General features: G+C 39.8%; 1 long non-coding RNA gene across 1 annotated transcript; it reads left to right on the top strand.

Annotated features, from left to right (window-relative positions):
- Positions 1-2,021: 2,021 nt before the first annotated feature.
- On the top strand, positions 2,022-16,838 carry LOC123743376 (uncharacterized). Its single transcript, XR_006770117.1, has 3 exons — positions 2,022-3,654; positions 4,325-4,423; positions 16,722-16,838. It is a non-coding gene; the product is annotated as an uncharacterized lncRNA (long non-coding RNA).
- Positions 16,839-16,990: the final 152 nt, after the last annotated feature.

Here is a 16,990-nt window from a genome sequence, read left to right as displayed (position 1 = left end):
TGTTATATTTTATGTTGTAAAGGCCTCATGATCCCTGAGACTAATGTTATATTTTATGTTGTAAAGGCCTCATGATCCCTGAGACTAATGTTATATTTTATGTTGTAAAGGCCTCATGATCCCTGAGACTAATGTTATATTTTATGTTGTAAAGGCCTCATGACCCCTGAGACTAATGTTATATTTTATGTTGTAAAGGCCTCATGACCCCTGAGACTAATGTTATATTTTATGTTGTAAAGGCCTCATGACCCCTGAGACTAATGTTATATTTTATGTTGTAAAGGCCTCATGATCCCTGAGACTAATGTTATATTTTATGTTGTAAAGGCCTCATGACCCCTGAGACTAATGTTATATTTTATGTTGTAAAGGCCTCATGATCCCTGAGACTAATGTTATATTTTATGTTGTAAAGGCCTCATGATCCCTGAGACTAATGTTATATTTTATGTTGTAAAGGCCTAATGATCCCTGAGACTAATGTTATACTTTATGTTGTAAAGGCCTCATGATTTCTGAGACTAATGTTATATTTTATGTTGTAAAGGCCTCATGATCCCTGAGACTAATGTTATATTTTATGTTGTAAAGGCCTCATGACCCCTGAGACTAATGTTATATTTTATGTTGTAAAGGCCTCATGATCCCTGAGACTAATGTTATATTTTATGTTGTAAAGGCCTCATGATCCCTGAGACTAATGTTATATTTTATGTTGTAAAGGCCTCATGATCCCTGAGACTAATGTTATACTTTATGTTGTAAACGCCTCATGATCCCTGAGACTAATGTTATATTTTATGTTGTAAAGGCCTCATGATCCCTGAGACTAATGTTATACTTTATGTTGTAAAGGCCTCATGATCCCTGAGACTAATGTTATACTTTATGTTGTAAAGGCCTCATGATCCCTGAGACTAATGTTATATTTTATGTTGTAAAGGCCTAATGTTTCTTTTGATTGTTGTATATTACATTGACATGTAGTTGTTTTCTCTCTCGTCTAGACAATAAAGACTGGTTTCCTACAGGATCGCTTCGGAGTGGATGCTGAGGGGAGAATATCTTGGTCGACGCCAGGTACTCCCAGTGTAACGGCCGTCGTACGTAGAGGACCAAAATGCAGCGGGTTGAGTGCTCATAATGACTTTTATTGAACACGTAACAAACAAAACAAGAAAACGATCGAACGAACAGGATTACAGGCTACACACAGCTATGCAATCACACAAAGGGACAGGTGAAACAGGGATACCTAAGTGTGACTCTCAATCAGCAACAACGATGTACAGCTTTTCCTGATTGAGAGCCATTCCAGGCCAACACAAAGAAATACACAACATAGAAAACCATAGAAATACAAAACAAGAACATTACCCAAAAACCCCGGAACACATAAATCAAACTCCCCTCTTACATAAATACATATACCATTAAACCCCGAACCACATAAAACAAATACCCCCTGCCACGTCCTGACCAAACTACAATAACCAATAACCCCTTATACTGGTCAGGACGTGACACCCAGCTTGTGTGGTCGCAGCAATTCAATATAAATACCCAGACCCCAACGCTGACCCCAAGCTACGTTGGATTCCAGGATGTAGAGGAGGCTCACGTCATAGTATACAAATAAATGTTTTAAAGAAAGGACGTTGTATTCCACACTTTAAACACATAATCAACTATAAACACATTGTAAAACATATAAAACAACAATTACTGTCACTCAGCATTAGTTATGTTCTATTCATAACCAATATATCATGCTTGTTTAACAATTTGTGTTCAAAAACCATATAAAAACATCACATTTTATAAATAATATGTTGTTGTTGTATTTGTTGTTTGTTGGAAAGGGGCTGAGTCAGAGCTGCAGTTATCACTAGTACTAGAAGCAGAGCTGAGTGGATGGAAACAGACATCTTTTTCATCTAATGGTGTTTCTAATGAAGTGTCCAGGAACAAGCGCCTCCCTACTGGGGTTGATACAGTCACAGGTGGGAGGAGTCCTGTTTCCATCTCACAAATCGACTCAGGCAGGCTGTTCTAGATCAACTCATACAAACTTTGTTAGAGACACTTGACAACAGTTATGCTAAAACATCCTGAGATATATTGCATGGCCTGGCAGCCCAAAGCCTGGACCCTGGGACAACTGTACCTGGTGGTCGCCTGCCGATGACATCACCTGGTCTTGGGTGTGGAAGCCTCCAACAACCGAAGACAACAGACACCATGGTCACTATTGACCCCAACCATGCTGTGCCCACTGACCACCAGAGGAGGCTGGTAAGGTGAGAATAATAAGGGCTGGAATGAAGTGAGTGGAAATGTACCTGTGTGTTTGATGTGTTTGATACCATTCTATTCATTTTATTCCAGCCATTTTTATGAGCCTGTCCTCCATGCCACCAGCCACCACTGCTGACCACATACCAGAGACCAGACAAACAGTCTAACTGGCAACCCACGGATACATTAGTCTGGTCCCAGATCTGTGCGTGCTTTAGCCAACTCCTTTAGATATACATGACATGACAATGACAGTCAGAAGAGTTGGTTTAAACAGATCTGAATCAGGAAAATAAGAGTTGGTTTGAACAGATCTGAATCAGGAAACTAAGAGTTGGTTTAAACAGATCTGAATCAGGAAAATAAGAGTTGGTTTGAACAGATCTGAATCAGTACACTAAGAGTTGGTTGAAACAGATCTGAATCAGGAAACTAAGAGTTGGTTTAAACAGATCTGAATCAGGAAAATAAGAGTTGGTTTGAACAGATCTGAATCAGGAAACTAAGAGTTGGTTTAAACAGATCTGAATCAGGAAAATAAGAGTTGGTTTGAACAGATCTGAATCAGTACACTAAGAGTTGGTTGAAACATGTCTGAATCAGGAAACTAAGAGTTGGTTTAAACAGATCTGAATCAGGAAAATAAGAGTTGGTTTAAACAGATCTGAATCAGGACACTAAGAGTTGGTTTAAACAGATCTGAATCAGGAAACTAAGAGTTGGTTGAAACAGATCTGAATCAGGACACTAAGAGTTGGTTTAAACAGATCTGAATCAGGAAACTAAGAGTTGGTTGAAACAGATCTGAATCAGGACACTAAGAGTTGGTTTAAACAGATCTGAATCAGGAAACTAAGAGTTGGTTGAAACAGATCTGAATCAGGAAAATAAGAGTTGGTTTAAATAGATCTGAATCAGGACACTAAGAGTTGGTTTGAACAGATCTGAATCAGGACACTAAGAGTTGGTTTGAACAGATCTGAATCAGGACACTAAGAGTTGGTTTAAACAGATCTGAATCAGGACACTAAGAGTTGGTTTGAGGGTGTCAATAATTTGGGACCCCACTGTATACTTCAAAGTTAGAGATATGTTGAAACTGGATCCATCATAATGATTCTATATGTTATAATCTGCCATGGCCTTTACTGGCCAAAGGTTAAACTACTGTTATGTTTATGATATACTATGGTGTTTTATCACTAGACTTTGACCAGATATTATTGCATCCAAAGAGCAACTGTACCTAAAACATAGATACAGAGCCACTTGTCATCAGGAAGGTGCTCCCTCAGCACAACGGACAATATCTCAATGACTTGACATGTTCTGGTTGTGAATTCAGGCTACAAGGTAAGAATCTTCCCAGGGATTATTGTAAAGTGTGTAGGGACATTAAATGTATGGTGTTGTCTTAGTATAGAGAATGAGAGTAAAACAGTCAGATCTAACAGTCCATTTCACCTGGGAGAGGTACGTGACAGTTCAATCATACAAAATGGCGCTAACTGGGCTTAGGCAATACAATTCAAAACATCTCGTATTACAGGATTCATATATCGTGGTTATTTTACAATTTGTAATGTAATGTATCATAGTTCTAAATCATCTGACAGAATATCAGAACATTTGTTGTTTTCAAAATTACAATGATTTCCTGTTTCTTGTGTAATTTGGTATGAAACCACTGAACATACTTTTCTTAACATTGTTATTATGAATTATATTTAGTAATAGCATAATAATAGCATACCTGTTGAACAAAGCAACACACTAGAATGAGTGAAATGATTAAAAGAGAAAGTGAGATATTATTATCAACAGCTCCACTACATGGAGAAGAGGTGAAACCTATCAGTCACAACTACATGTTCATGTGATTCATTAAATCACCTGACTGTTTGGATGTGTCTGTTAGGAAATGTTTTATTTCTAAGAGATAATGAATAAAAGAGAACAATTGACATTCAAGAATTAGTTGTCACTTTGTTAACCACAACCAACATGTTGGATCTTTGTTTAGTTGTCAGTGCTCTGAAATGAGTCTCTCTGGGGACAGAGAGGAGGGGGGCCCTGCCTCTAAAATGAGTCTCTCTGGGGAACATGACACCAAGGCTAAGAGGTGAGATGACAATGTTGTTTAAGAACTTATAAAGAGTTTATTTCCAATACGTTATATTTCACATTTGTCATTTTTCATCAGAAATTATTTATATGGGTACCTTCATGTGTCTGTAAAATACTGTTGTTCTAAGAATTTAATTCATAGATTTGTGTATGAATTTTTGTTTTGCAAAATGCTATATAGCTGGAATGAAATGTTTGTATCCTGTATATTTGACTGTGATATGTGGTTGTCTCACCAGCACACACACATAATTTTGTCTACTCTTAATTATTTCCTAGTTTGTTGGCATGCATTACCTTATTGTTTTTACTAATTCTGATCATTGTTACAAGCAGAATTCGGACAATATTACCGTTACATTTACATTTTAGTCATTTAGCAGACACTCTTATCCAGAGCAACTTACAGTAGTGAATGGATACATTTCATTTTCATGCATTTTTTTTTTTGTACTGGCCCCCCGCAGGGATCAAACCCACAACCCTGGCGTTGCACACACCATGCTAGCGTTGCAAACACCATGCTCTACCAACTGAGCCACAGGGAAGGCGCCGTTATATCAACACGCTGTTCACTCCTGTTTAAACCAAAAAGGGTTCTATCTTGCTTAATGTATGGAATCACTAAAAGTTCTATATAGAATCCCTTTTATAGTGTTCTTTGATCAGAACTCTAGAGGTTCTTCTTCACTGAACCAAAATGGTTCCATATAGAACCCTGCATGGTGCCATTTATGAATTATTGCTATTACTATTAAATAGTAACATTTTTAGCTAAGAATATAATTCATAGGAAAATAGGAATGGAGGAAAAATCACAATATTAGTTTAAAATGATCTTTATAAATAGCAGTGCTGGGGTATTTGGAAAGCCATAGTCAGTCAATCAACAATAGAATAATACTCTTATGAAAAATCAGTATCTTTAACTTACAGTCTGTGGATACTATGAGACTAGAAAGGTTAAAATGCATGTAACTCACAGCACAGTTGAAAAATATATGTCAGGTGGACATCAAAAGAGGATGTTCTACAGAGATAGGTGGGCTGGGCTGAGAGGAGCAGAGGGGTGGGATTACATTTACATTTAACATTTAAGTCATTTAGCAGACGCTCTTATCCAGAGCGACTTACAAATTGGTGCATTCACCTTATAATATCCAGTGGAACAACCACTTTACAATAGTGCATCTAAATCTTTTAAGGGGGGGTTAGAAGGATTACTTTATCCTATCCCAGGTATTCCTTAAAGAGGTGGGGTTTCAGGTGTCTCCGGAAGGTGGTGATTGACTCCGCTGTCCTGGCGTCGTGAGGGAGCTTGTTCCACCATTGGGGTGCCAGAGCAGCGAGCAGTTTTGACTGGGCTGAGCGGGAACTGTGCTTCCTCAGAGGTAGGGAGGCGAGCAGGCCAGAGGTGGATGAACGCAGTGCCCTTGTTTGGGTGTAGGGCCTGATCAGAGCCTGAAGGTACGGAGGTGCCGTTCCCCTCACAGCTCCGTAGGCAAGCACCATGGTCTTGTAGCGGATGCGAGCTTCGACTGGAAGCCAGTGGAGAGAGCGGAGGAGCGGGGTGACGTGAGAGAACTTGGGAAGGTTGAACACCAGACGGGCTGCGGCGTTCTGGATGAGTTGTAGGGGTTTAATGGCACAGGCAGGGAGCCCAGCCAACAACGAGTTGCAGTAATCCAGACGGGAGATGACAAGTGCCTGGATTAGGACCTGCGCCGCTTCCTGTGTGAGGCAGGGTCGTACTCTACGAATGTTGTAGAGCATGAACCTACAGGATCGGGTCGCCGCCTTGATGTTAGTGGAGAACGACAGGGTGTTGTCCAGGGTCACACCGAGGCTCTTAGCACTCTGGGAGGAGGACACTGGCGAGTTGTCAACCATGATTGCGAGCTCATGGAACGGGCAGTCCTTCCCCGGGAGGAAGAGCAGCTCCGTCTTGCCGAGGTTCAGCTTGAGGTGGTGATCCGTCATCCACACTGATATGTCTGCCAGACATGCAGAGATGCGATTCGCCACCTGGTTGTCAGAAGGGGGAAAGGAGAAGATTAATTGTATGTCATCTGCATAGCAATGATATGAGAGACCATGTGAGGATATGACAGAGCCAAGTGACTTGGTGTATAGCGAGAATAGGAGTGGGCCTAGGATTACACGTGGTTACTACAAAAGATCATGATCGGTAATAGTCATTACTGTAAACACTGTAGCTGTCTGAGTACTATCTATCCAAAATAATATATTATTATTATTATAAAAATAAAAATAAATCATTACTGTGGATTAGGGGGGAGGGGGGGTAGAATTGATCTTAATTATATGCAAACCCAGTGGTGTCCAGGGAGGCATCTCTTCGTTTGAATGAAGGCCCACGTTCATCTCTGGCTGACTTCTTTACAATACAGTACAATACAATACAGTACAGTACAACTTTGTTCATTAGTTACAGCAAACAACAGCAATGTGTGTTCTGCTCCATTCTCAACCCCCCAAACAGCAGACCTCACACATACAGTTGAGACGACCACAGGTTCAAGCTGCAGTTCAGCTCCCCTGGATGGAGAACATGTTGTGGGGATAAAGGGCCTTGCTCAATGGACCAATAAAAGGTGGTTGTTTTGAGGATGTGAACACAGCAGCCCTCCAGTGGTCATATCAATTCCGCCCGTATTTTCCAGCTACTGGCCCGGGATTCAAACCGAACACTTTTCGGCCGCAGGTCCAACGCCTGCCAAAGCTCCAACTCATTTGCCGTTGGGCGAAAACCTGAGTTAATCTTCAGAAATAAGCATGAGTTAATCAGCCAAAATGATGCCAAAATGAAGCCAAAATGCTATGCAGACATCATTATTATGATGTAGAACAACAACTTATATGCAGTTGTCATCAGCAGCAGCCACAAGAGAAAGCCTCTGATAGTTCTGGGTAACTGCCAGACTGAGCAAAACATAGATACTGTGTTAGAAGTAATCTAATGATTAACTAGGCTATTGAACATTTCTTCAAGTGCAGTAGATGTGTACAAATTTTGGACTGGTGCTATATATATATATATATATATATATATATATAAAATGAGAAGAGATATAGATGTATATATATCTTCTCATTTTATTTGGTTTACTTTAGTCCCCTCAGGTTTTTACCTACAGAAGGACTATAGTATGTAGTAGATACTTTAGTCTCCAGAGGTCTTAACCTACAGAAGGACTATAGTATGTTTAGTCCCCACAGGTCTTAACCTACAGAAGGACTATAGTATGTAGTAGATACTTTAGTCTCCAGAGGTCTTAACCTACAGAAGGACTATAGTATGTTTAGTCTCCAGAGGTCTTAACCTACAGAAAGACTATAGTATGTTTAGTCCCCAGAGGTCTTAACCTACAGAAGGACTATAGTATGTTGTAGATACTTTAGTCCCAGAGGTCTTAACCTACTGAAGGATTATAGTATGTTGTAGATACTTTAGTCTCCAGAGGTCTTAACCTAGAAATGGACTATAGTATGTTGTACATACTTTAGTTCCCAGAGGTCTTAACCTACAGAAGGACTATAGTATGTTTAGTCACCAGAGGTCTTAACCTACAGAAGGACTGTAGAATGTTGTAGATACTTTAGTCCCCAGAGGTCTTAACCTACAGAAGGACTATAGTATGTTATGGATACTTCAGTCCCCAGAGGTCTTAATCTACAGAAAGACTATAGTATGTTATGGATACTTCAGTCCCCAGAGGTCTTAACCTACAGAAAGACTATAGTATGTTTAGTCCCCAGAGGTCTTAACCTACAGAAGGACTATAGTATGTTTAGTCCCAGAGGTCTTAACCTACAGAAGGACTATAGTATGTTGTAGATACTTTAGTCCCAGAGGTCTTAACCTACAGAAGGACTATAGTATGTTTAGTCCCAGAGGTCTTAACCTACAGAAGGACTATATTATGTTGTAGATACTTTAGTCCCCAGAGGTCTTAACCTACAGAAGGACTATAGTATGTTGTAGATACTTTAGTCCCCAGAGGTCTTAACCTACAGAAAGACTATAGTATGTTGTAGATACTTTAGTCCCCAGAGGTCTTAACCTACAGAAGGACTATAGTATGTTGTAGATACTTTAGTCCCCAGAGGTCTTAACCTACAGAAGGACTATAGTATGTTATGGATACTTCAGTCCCCAGAGGTCTTAACCTACAGAAAGACTATAGTATGTTTAGTCCCCAGAGGTCTTAACCTACAGAAGGACTATAGTATGTTTAGTCCCAGAGGTCTTAACCTACAGAAGGACTATATTATGTTGTAGATACTTTAGTCCCCAGAGGTCTTAACCTACAGAAGGACTATAGTATGTTTAGTCCCCAGAGGTCTTAACCTACAGAAGGACTATAGTATGTTTAGTCCCCAGAGGTCTTAACCTACAGAAGGACTATAGTATGTTGTAGATACTTTAGTCACCAGAGGTCTTAACCTACAGAAGGACTATAGTATGTTGTAGATACTTTAGTCCCCAGAGGTCTTAACCTACAGAAGGACTATAGTATGTTGTAGATACTTTAGTCCCCAGAGGTCTTAACCTACAGAAGGACTATAGTATGTTGTAGATACTTTAGTCCCCAGAGGTCTTAACCTACAGAAAGACTATAGTATGTTGTAGATACTTTAGTCACCAGAGGTCTTAACCTACAGAAGGACTATAGTATGTTGTAGATACTTTAGTCACCAGAGGTCTTCCTACAGAAGGACTATAGTATGTTGTAGATACTTTAGTCCCCAGAGGTCTTAACCTACAGAAGGACTATAGTATGTTGTAGATACTTTAGTCCCCAGAGGTCTTAACCTACAGAAGGACTATAGTATGTTTTTTTGAAGGGTCATAGTTTGGCTATTGGAGGCATTTGTACTTCTTGTTCATTGATGGAAAAAGCTCACTAGATCCCTATTGTCCAAACCTGTTGTGTTAAACCTGTTGTTTATTCTATTGTAATGGTTTTAAATCAGTTATATCTACTGCAGTTGAAATATGATTGCTCTGTCTCCCTAACTGTTGTTCTGGTTCCATTACTGTATTTGACCTCTAGGTGGAGACATTGACCACAGTAGCCCTCACCCTGAGACCAACCTGTTTAGTCTACCACACCCTCTCTCATTAGCACCACCAGCTGAAGAGTTTCTCCCTAATTGTCTTCCCCATGCCCTACATGAACTTGTTCATTCCCTTTGTGTGATTATTCTGCTGAAGGTCGGAGTGTTAAGCTTTTTAAACTTGCTTAAATAAAACAATTATTTATTTATGGTGAGCGAGCATTGTACCTTTTCCTTTTCAATGATAATTAAACATTTTGGTTGGACCTCGACTCACGGTGGTTGAGCGTCCTCAACTTAATTCCAGGCTAAACATCATAAAATATATTGAGACAAATTACAGACAGTAAGTAGCAAAATAGAACTCAATTGATTGAATATGAAATGTTCTTCAATATGTTTCAAATAGGCTTAACTGTTTAACGCAGTCATCTCGGTTTTCATTTGATACTTTATACGTCGCTTGTTTGTATCAATTGCAAAGACAACTTTGGCAACTTTGTAGTTGTAGTCAACTTTGTTCTGAAGTTATCAGCGGTCACTGAGAGACGGATAAACCATGTGATTCTATGTTTAGCGGAGATCTTCTGTGTATAAAGTGACAAGGGAGGGCTAAAAAACATTTAAAGACTCACTTAGCTGTTCTACGAGTGGTCTGAGGCAGGCGTTAGATTATGAGCGTATTCAACTTCATCATTCATAACGATGGTTTTGGGAAAAGACTCTGTTATGAATTCCCTGTTGCTGAGGGTGACTGTTATCAGCACCTCACAACCCCAAGCTGTACACTCCACTCCCCTCCCCATCCCCCACGACTGCAGCCTGAGAGTCTATGACAGGCCTGGGCAAATATTTTCCATGGAGAGCCACATTCGAATATTTTTGGGCCATCGCGGCCAGAATCATATTACAGCTCAATACATCATGTTTATGACTGTGTTGGCAGATACAGTTGAAGTTGGAAGTTTACATACACTTAGGTTGGAGTCATTAAAAATCGTTTTTTCAACCACTCCACAAATTTCTTGTTAACAAACTATAGTTTTGGCAAGTCGGTTAGGACATCTACTTTGTGCATGACCCAAGTAATTTTTCCAACAATTGTTTACAGACAGATTATTTCAATTATAATTCACTGTATCACAATTCCAGTGGGTCAGAAGTTTACATACACTAAGTTGACTGTGCCTTTAAACAGCTTGGAAAATTCCATAAAATGATATCATGGCTTTAGAAGCTTCTGATAGGCTAACTGACATCATTTGAGTCAATTGGAGGTGTACCTGTGGATGTATTTCAGGGCCTACCTTCAACCTCAGTGCCTCTTTGCTTAACATCATGGGGAAATCAAAAGAAATCATCCAAGACCTCAGAAAAAAATTGTAGGCCTCCGCAAGTCTGGTTCATCCTTGGGAGCAATTTCCAAACGCCTGAAAGTGCCACGTTCATCTGTACAAACAATAGTACGCAAGTATAAACACCATGGGACCACGCAGCTGTCATACCGCTCAGGAAGGAGATGTGTTCTGTCTCCTAGAGATGAACGTACTTTGGTGCGAAAAGTGCAAATCAATCCCAGAACAACAGCAAAGGACCTTGTGAAGATGCTGGAGGAAACAGGTACAAAAGTATCTATAGCCACAGTAAAACAAGTCCTATATCGACATAACTTGAAAGGCCGCTCAGCAAGGAAGAAGCCACTGCTCCAAAACCGCCATAAAAAAGCCAGACTACGGTTTGCAACTGCACATGGCGAAAAATATTGTACTTTTTGGAGAAATGTCCTCTGGTCTGATGAAACTGTTGGCCATAATGACCATCGTTATGTTTGGAGGAAAAAAGGGGACGCTTGCAAGCTGAAGAACACCATCCCAACCGTGAAGCACGGGGGTGGCAGCATCATGTTGTGCGGTTGCTTTGCTGCAGGAGGGACTGGTGCACTTCACAAAATAGATGGCAGCATGAGGAAGAAAATGATGTGGATATATTGAAGCAACATCCCAAGACATCAGTCAGGAAGTTAAAGCTTGGTCGCAAATGGGTCTTCCAAATGGACAATGACTCCAAGCACACGACCGTGACACCCAACTTATTGTGGGAAGCTTGTGGAAGGCTACCCGAAACGTTTGACCCAAGTTAAACAATTTAAAAGCAATGCTACCAAATACTAATTGAGTGTATGTAAACTGTACATACAGTTGAAGTCGGAAGTTTACATACACCTTAGCCAAATACATTTTAAACTCAGCTATTCACAATTCCTGACATTTAATCCTAGTAAACATTCCCTGTCTTAGGTCAGTTAGGATCCCCACTTTATTTTAAGAATGTGAAATGTCAGAATAATAGTAGAGAGAATTATTTGTTTCAGCTTTTATTTCTTTCATCACATTCCCAGTGGGTCAGAAGTTTACATACACTCAATTAGTATTTGGTAGAGGTACCTCAGGTACACCTCCAATTGACCCAAATGATGTCAATTACCCTATCAGATGTTTCTAAAGCCATGATATCATTTTCAGGAATGTTCCAAGCTGTTTAAAGGCGCTGTCAACTTAGTGTATATAAACTTCTGACCCACTGGAATTGTGATACAGTGAATTATAAGTGAAATAATCTGTCTGTAAACAATTGTTGGATAAATCACTTGGGTCATGCACAAAGTTGATGTCCTAACCGACTTGCCAAAACTATAGTTTGTTAACAAGAAATTTGTGGAGTAGTTGAAAAACAATTTTTAATGACTCCAACCTAAGTATATGTAAACTTCCAACTTCAACTGTAGGTTGACCCAAACAGTACAAACATCTTCTTCTGAGCATGACTCCTAATCTTTGGAAAGTTTTGTTCATCGAGGGATGCATAGAACCTCGTCAGTGACATTGTTTTGAATAGTTCTCCAATCACTGCATCAGACAGAAGATCGATAAGCTCAAATTGCAGGTCAGTGAGAGCGTTGTCCACATTGAAGGTGAAAGGAGAGGAAACCAACAGCATGTCATTTTCCAACACTTTGAAATCCTCAAAACGACGAGAAAACTCACTGTTCAAAGCACGTAGCAGTGATGTATACTTCTCCCGCTGGTCATCTGATAGGGAACAGACTAGTAGTGTCGGAAGGTGGGTGAGATTGTTAGCTTCTACTTGGCGGGTCAGGAGGAGTCATTAACCCTTGAAGGCTTTGACAAGGCTGTACATCTGATTTGCAAAAAAGCCCTTCCCTTGTAGTTTGGAATTCAGTTCATTCATGAGGGCCATGATGTCCACGGTGAAGGCAAAATCAGCCAACCATTCTTTATCTTGCAGTTGAGGGACATCCACATAGGTTTTACTCTTATGAAGTTTACAAATTTAGTGACTGTATCCACAACATGGCTCATTTTCAGAACACATTTACAGAGCACCTCCTGATGAATAATGCAATGCAGGAAAATCATTTTCTGATCTGGGTTCAGCTCAGTTACTTGATCTTGTATCCTTTTCAAAAGGCCAACGTTTTTTCCTGACAAGTTTGGGCGCCCATCAGTGGTCACACTGGTGAACTTCTAAAAACTCAGTCCCAGCTTTGCCACACACTTATTAACCTCCTCCAACACATCTTTCCCTGTGGTTGTGCTCTTCATTGACTGAAATCCTTTACCTTGTCAATCAACTGTTGTTCCATATTCTCTGCAATGTCCTCAACACGCTGTGTCACTGTTCGTCTTGACAGGGCAACATTTTCAAACAGCTCTGTTTTTTCGTGGCAAAGTTTTGCTGCACAGTCAATTAAACATTATTTTATGAATTCTCCCTCAGTGAATGGCTTGCTATGCTTAGCAATTTTGTGGGACAGTACATACGTACAGTGAGGGAAAAAAGTATTTGATCCCCTGCTGATTTTGTACATTTGCCCATTTACAAAGAAATGATCAGTCTATAATTTTAATGGTAGGTTTATATGAACAGTGAGAGACAGAATAACAACAAAACAATGCTGAAAAACGCATGTAAAAAATGTTATAAATTCATTAGAATTTTAATGAGGGAAATAAGTATTTGACCCCTCTGCAAAACATGACTTAGTACTTGGTGGCAAAACTCTTGTTGGCAATCACAGAGGTCAGACGTTTCTTGTAGTTGGCCACCAGGTTTGCACACATCTCAGGAGGGATTTTGTCCCACTCCTCTTTGCAGATCTTCTCTAAGTCATTAAGGTTTCGAGGCTGACGTTTGGCAACTCGAACCTTCAGCTCCCTCCACAGATTTTCTATGGGATTAAGGTCTGGAGACTGGCTAGGCCACTCCAGGACCACCTGTTGGGGCTCGGGGGCAGTATTGAGACATTTTGAAAAAAATATGTGCCCATTTTTAACTGCCTCCTACACCAACTCAGAAGCTAGGATATGCATATCATTAACACATTCGGATAGAAAACACTCTGAATTTTCTAAAACAGTTTGAATGGTGTCTGTAAGTATAACAAAACTCATATTGCAGGCAAAAACCTGTGAAAAATAGATTAAAAAAAAATGTGAATTTTGTGACTGTACTATTTAGTGTCATTGTTTTATAGATACCATAGTGAGAAAGGATTCATTTCGCAACACCTACGGCTTCCACTAGATGTCAACGATCTTTATAAAGTTGTTTGAAGCGTCTATGATAAACAGAGAGCAAATTAGAATCCAAGGAAGTTGACATGTCATCACTTCATTTTTTTGCGCCTGCGCATAAATCTGAGAAACGTGAGTTTTGTCTTCATTGTTTATCTAGACATAGGATAGGTTGTGTGAAAATATTACTGATGTTTAACGTTAAAAATGGACCAAAAGATTAATGCTAAACAACATTTGACATGTTTGAACATACATAAATAGATTATTTACTAGGTTTTTTTAGCTTTTCGGCGTGATTTTACAGTCCCCCCACCACGTTTTGTGGGAGCATAATGAACGCTAAGTACTTGGTGTTGTTTGGACATAAATTATGAACTTTGTCAAAAGAAACCACATTTGTTCCGGACCTGGGATGCCTTCCGGACCTGGGATGCCTGCCTTCTGATGGAGATAATCAAAGGTAAGGGGATATTTACAATGTTATTATCGATTTTAGATGATGCTAACTGTATAGCATAGCCTGTTGTTCTTAGCATAGCACCCCGTTTATTGCAAAATGTGATTTCCCAGTAAAGTTATTTTGAGATCTGGCCATTCGGTAGCAATTACGAGATTATAATATATTATTCTTTGAATGACAATATTATAATTTACCAATGTTTTCGAATAATAATTTTGTTATGTTCACCGGAAGCATTTCAGAGAAGAAAAAAATCTGAATTTCACGCTACTGTAAAATGCTGTTTTTGGATATAAATATGAACTTGATGGAACAAAAAATGCATGTATTGTATAACATAATGTCCTAGGAGTGTCATCTGATGGAGATTGACAAAAGTTAGTGCATAATTCAAGCTGGTTTCTGCTTTTGGTGACACCTGACCTTGAATTGAAAATGGATGTTTGTACTTTTGTGGCTATGTACTGTCCTAACATAATCTAACTTTATGCTTTTGCCGTAAAGCCTCTTTGAAAATCGAACAATGTGGTTAGATTAAGGAGATGTTTATCATTTAAATTGTGTAAAATAGTTGATTGTTTGAGAAATTTAAATTATTAGATTTTTGATGTTTTGAATTTCCAGCCTTGTTAGCAATCCCGGCTCGGGGTTCATTGCTAACCTGTAGCCCCAACAGGTTAATGTGCTTCTTCTTGAGCCATTCCTTTGTTGCCTTGAACGTGTGTTTTGGGTCATTGTCATGCTGGAATACCCATCCACGACCCATTTTCAATGCCCTGGCTGAGGGAAGGAGGTTCTCACCCAAGATTTGACGGTACATGGCCCCGTCCATCGTCCCTTTGATGCAGTGAAGTTGTCCTGTCTCCTTAGAAAAAAACACCCCCAAAGCATAATGTTTCCACCTCCATGTTTGACTGTGGGGATGGTGTTCTTGGGGTCATAGGCAGCATTCCTCCTCCTCCAAATACGGCGAGTTGAGTTGATGCCAAAGAGCTCCATTTTGGGCTCATCTGACCACAACACTTTCACCCAGTTGTCCTCTGAATCATTCAGATGTTCATTGGCAAACTTCAGACGGGCATGTATATGTGCTTTCTTGAGCAGGGGGACCTTGCGGGCGCTGCAGGATTTCAGTCCTTCACGGCGTAGTGTGTTACCAATTGTTTTCTTGGTGACTATGGTCCCAGCTGCCTTGAGATCATTGACAAGATCCTCCCGTGTAGTTCTGGGCTGATTCCTCACTGTTCTCATGATCATTGCAACTCCACGAGGTGAGATCTTGCATGGAGCCCCAGGCCGAGGGAGATTGACAGTTCTTTTGTGTTTCTTCCATTTGCGAATAATCGCACCAACTGTTGTCACCTTCTCACCAAGCTGCTTGGTAATGGTCTTGTAGCCCATTCCAGCCTTGTGTAGGTCTACAATCTTGTCCCTGACATCCTTGGAGAGCTCTTTGGTCTTGGCCATGGTGGAGAGTTTGGAATCTGATTGATTGATTGCTTCTATGGACAGGTTGTCTTTTATACAGGTAACAAGCTGAGATTAGGAGCACTCCCTTTAAAAGTGTGCTCCTAATCTCAGCTCGCTACCTGTATAAAAGACACCTGGGAGCCAGAAATCTTTCTGATTGAGAGGGGGTCAAATACTTATTTCCCTCATTAAAATGCTAATCATTTTATAACATTTTTGACATGCGTTTTTCAGGATTTTGGTGTTGTTATTCTGTCTCTCACTGTTCAAACAAACCTACCATTAAAATTATGGACTGATCATTTCTTTGTCAGTGGGCAAACGTACAAAATCAGCAGGGGATCAAATATTTTTTTCCCTCACTGTATAGTGCATTCGAAAAGTATTCAGACCCCTTGACGTTTTCCACATTTTGTTACGTTACTGCCTTCTTCTAAAATTGATGAAATTGTTGTTTTTTCTTTCACCAATCTACACACAATACCCCATAATGACAAAGCAAAAACAGTTGAAGAAATGTTTGCAAATGTATAAAATATAAAACTGAAATATCACATTTACATAAGTATTCAGACCCTTTCTGAATGCACTGTATAGCGGTTTTGGAATGAAACTCTTCTTATGTTACCCATCTGAGCTTGGAGTAGATGAGAGACGTAATGTTTGTCTCTGTTGTGTTGAAGCCCAATCAAGCAGGAGAGACCAGCCTCCCCTGTACCCAGCTGTGTGTCCATGAAGAGTGACCAGTCTATGGAGCTACCTATACTCTTTAGAGAGGGAGACTTTTCTACTGAACAAAGGTAAGAAGAACTCATGGGTCATGGTCAGTGAGTTAAACAACACTCTAGTCATTTCTCCTCTCCCATTTTCCCATTGCTGTTTGTTGTTTTCATAATCCATAGGCTAATCGTTTTTTCCATTTTCATAGTCCTAAAACAATATTAAACACAAC

This window comes from Salmo salar, chromosome ssa06, assembly GCF_905237065.1.
Source record: "Salmo salar chromosome ssa06, Ssal_v3.1, whole genome shotgun sequence".
In the NCBI taxonomy this organism is placed as follows: Eukaryota; Metazoa; Chordata; class Actinopteri; order Salmoniformes; family Salmonidae; genus Salmo; species Salmo salar.
Note: the sequence above shows the minus strand (reverse complement) of the source record. Positions and strands in the feature narration are given on the sequence as shown.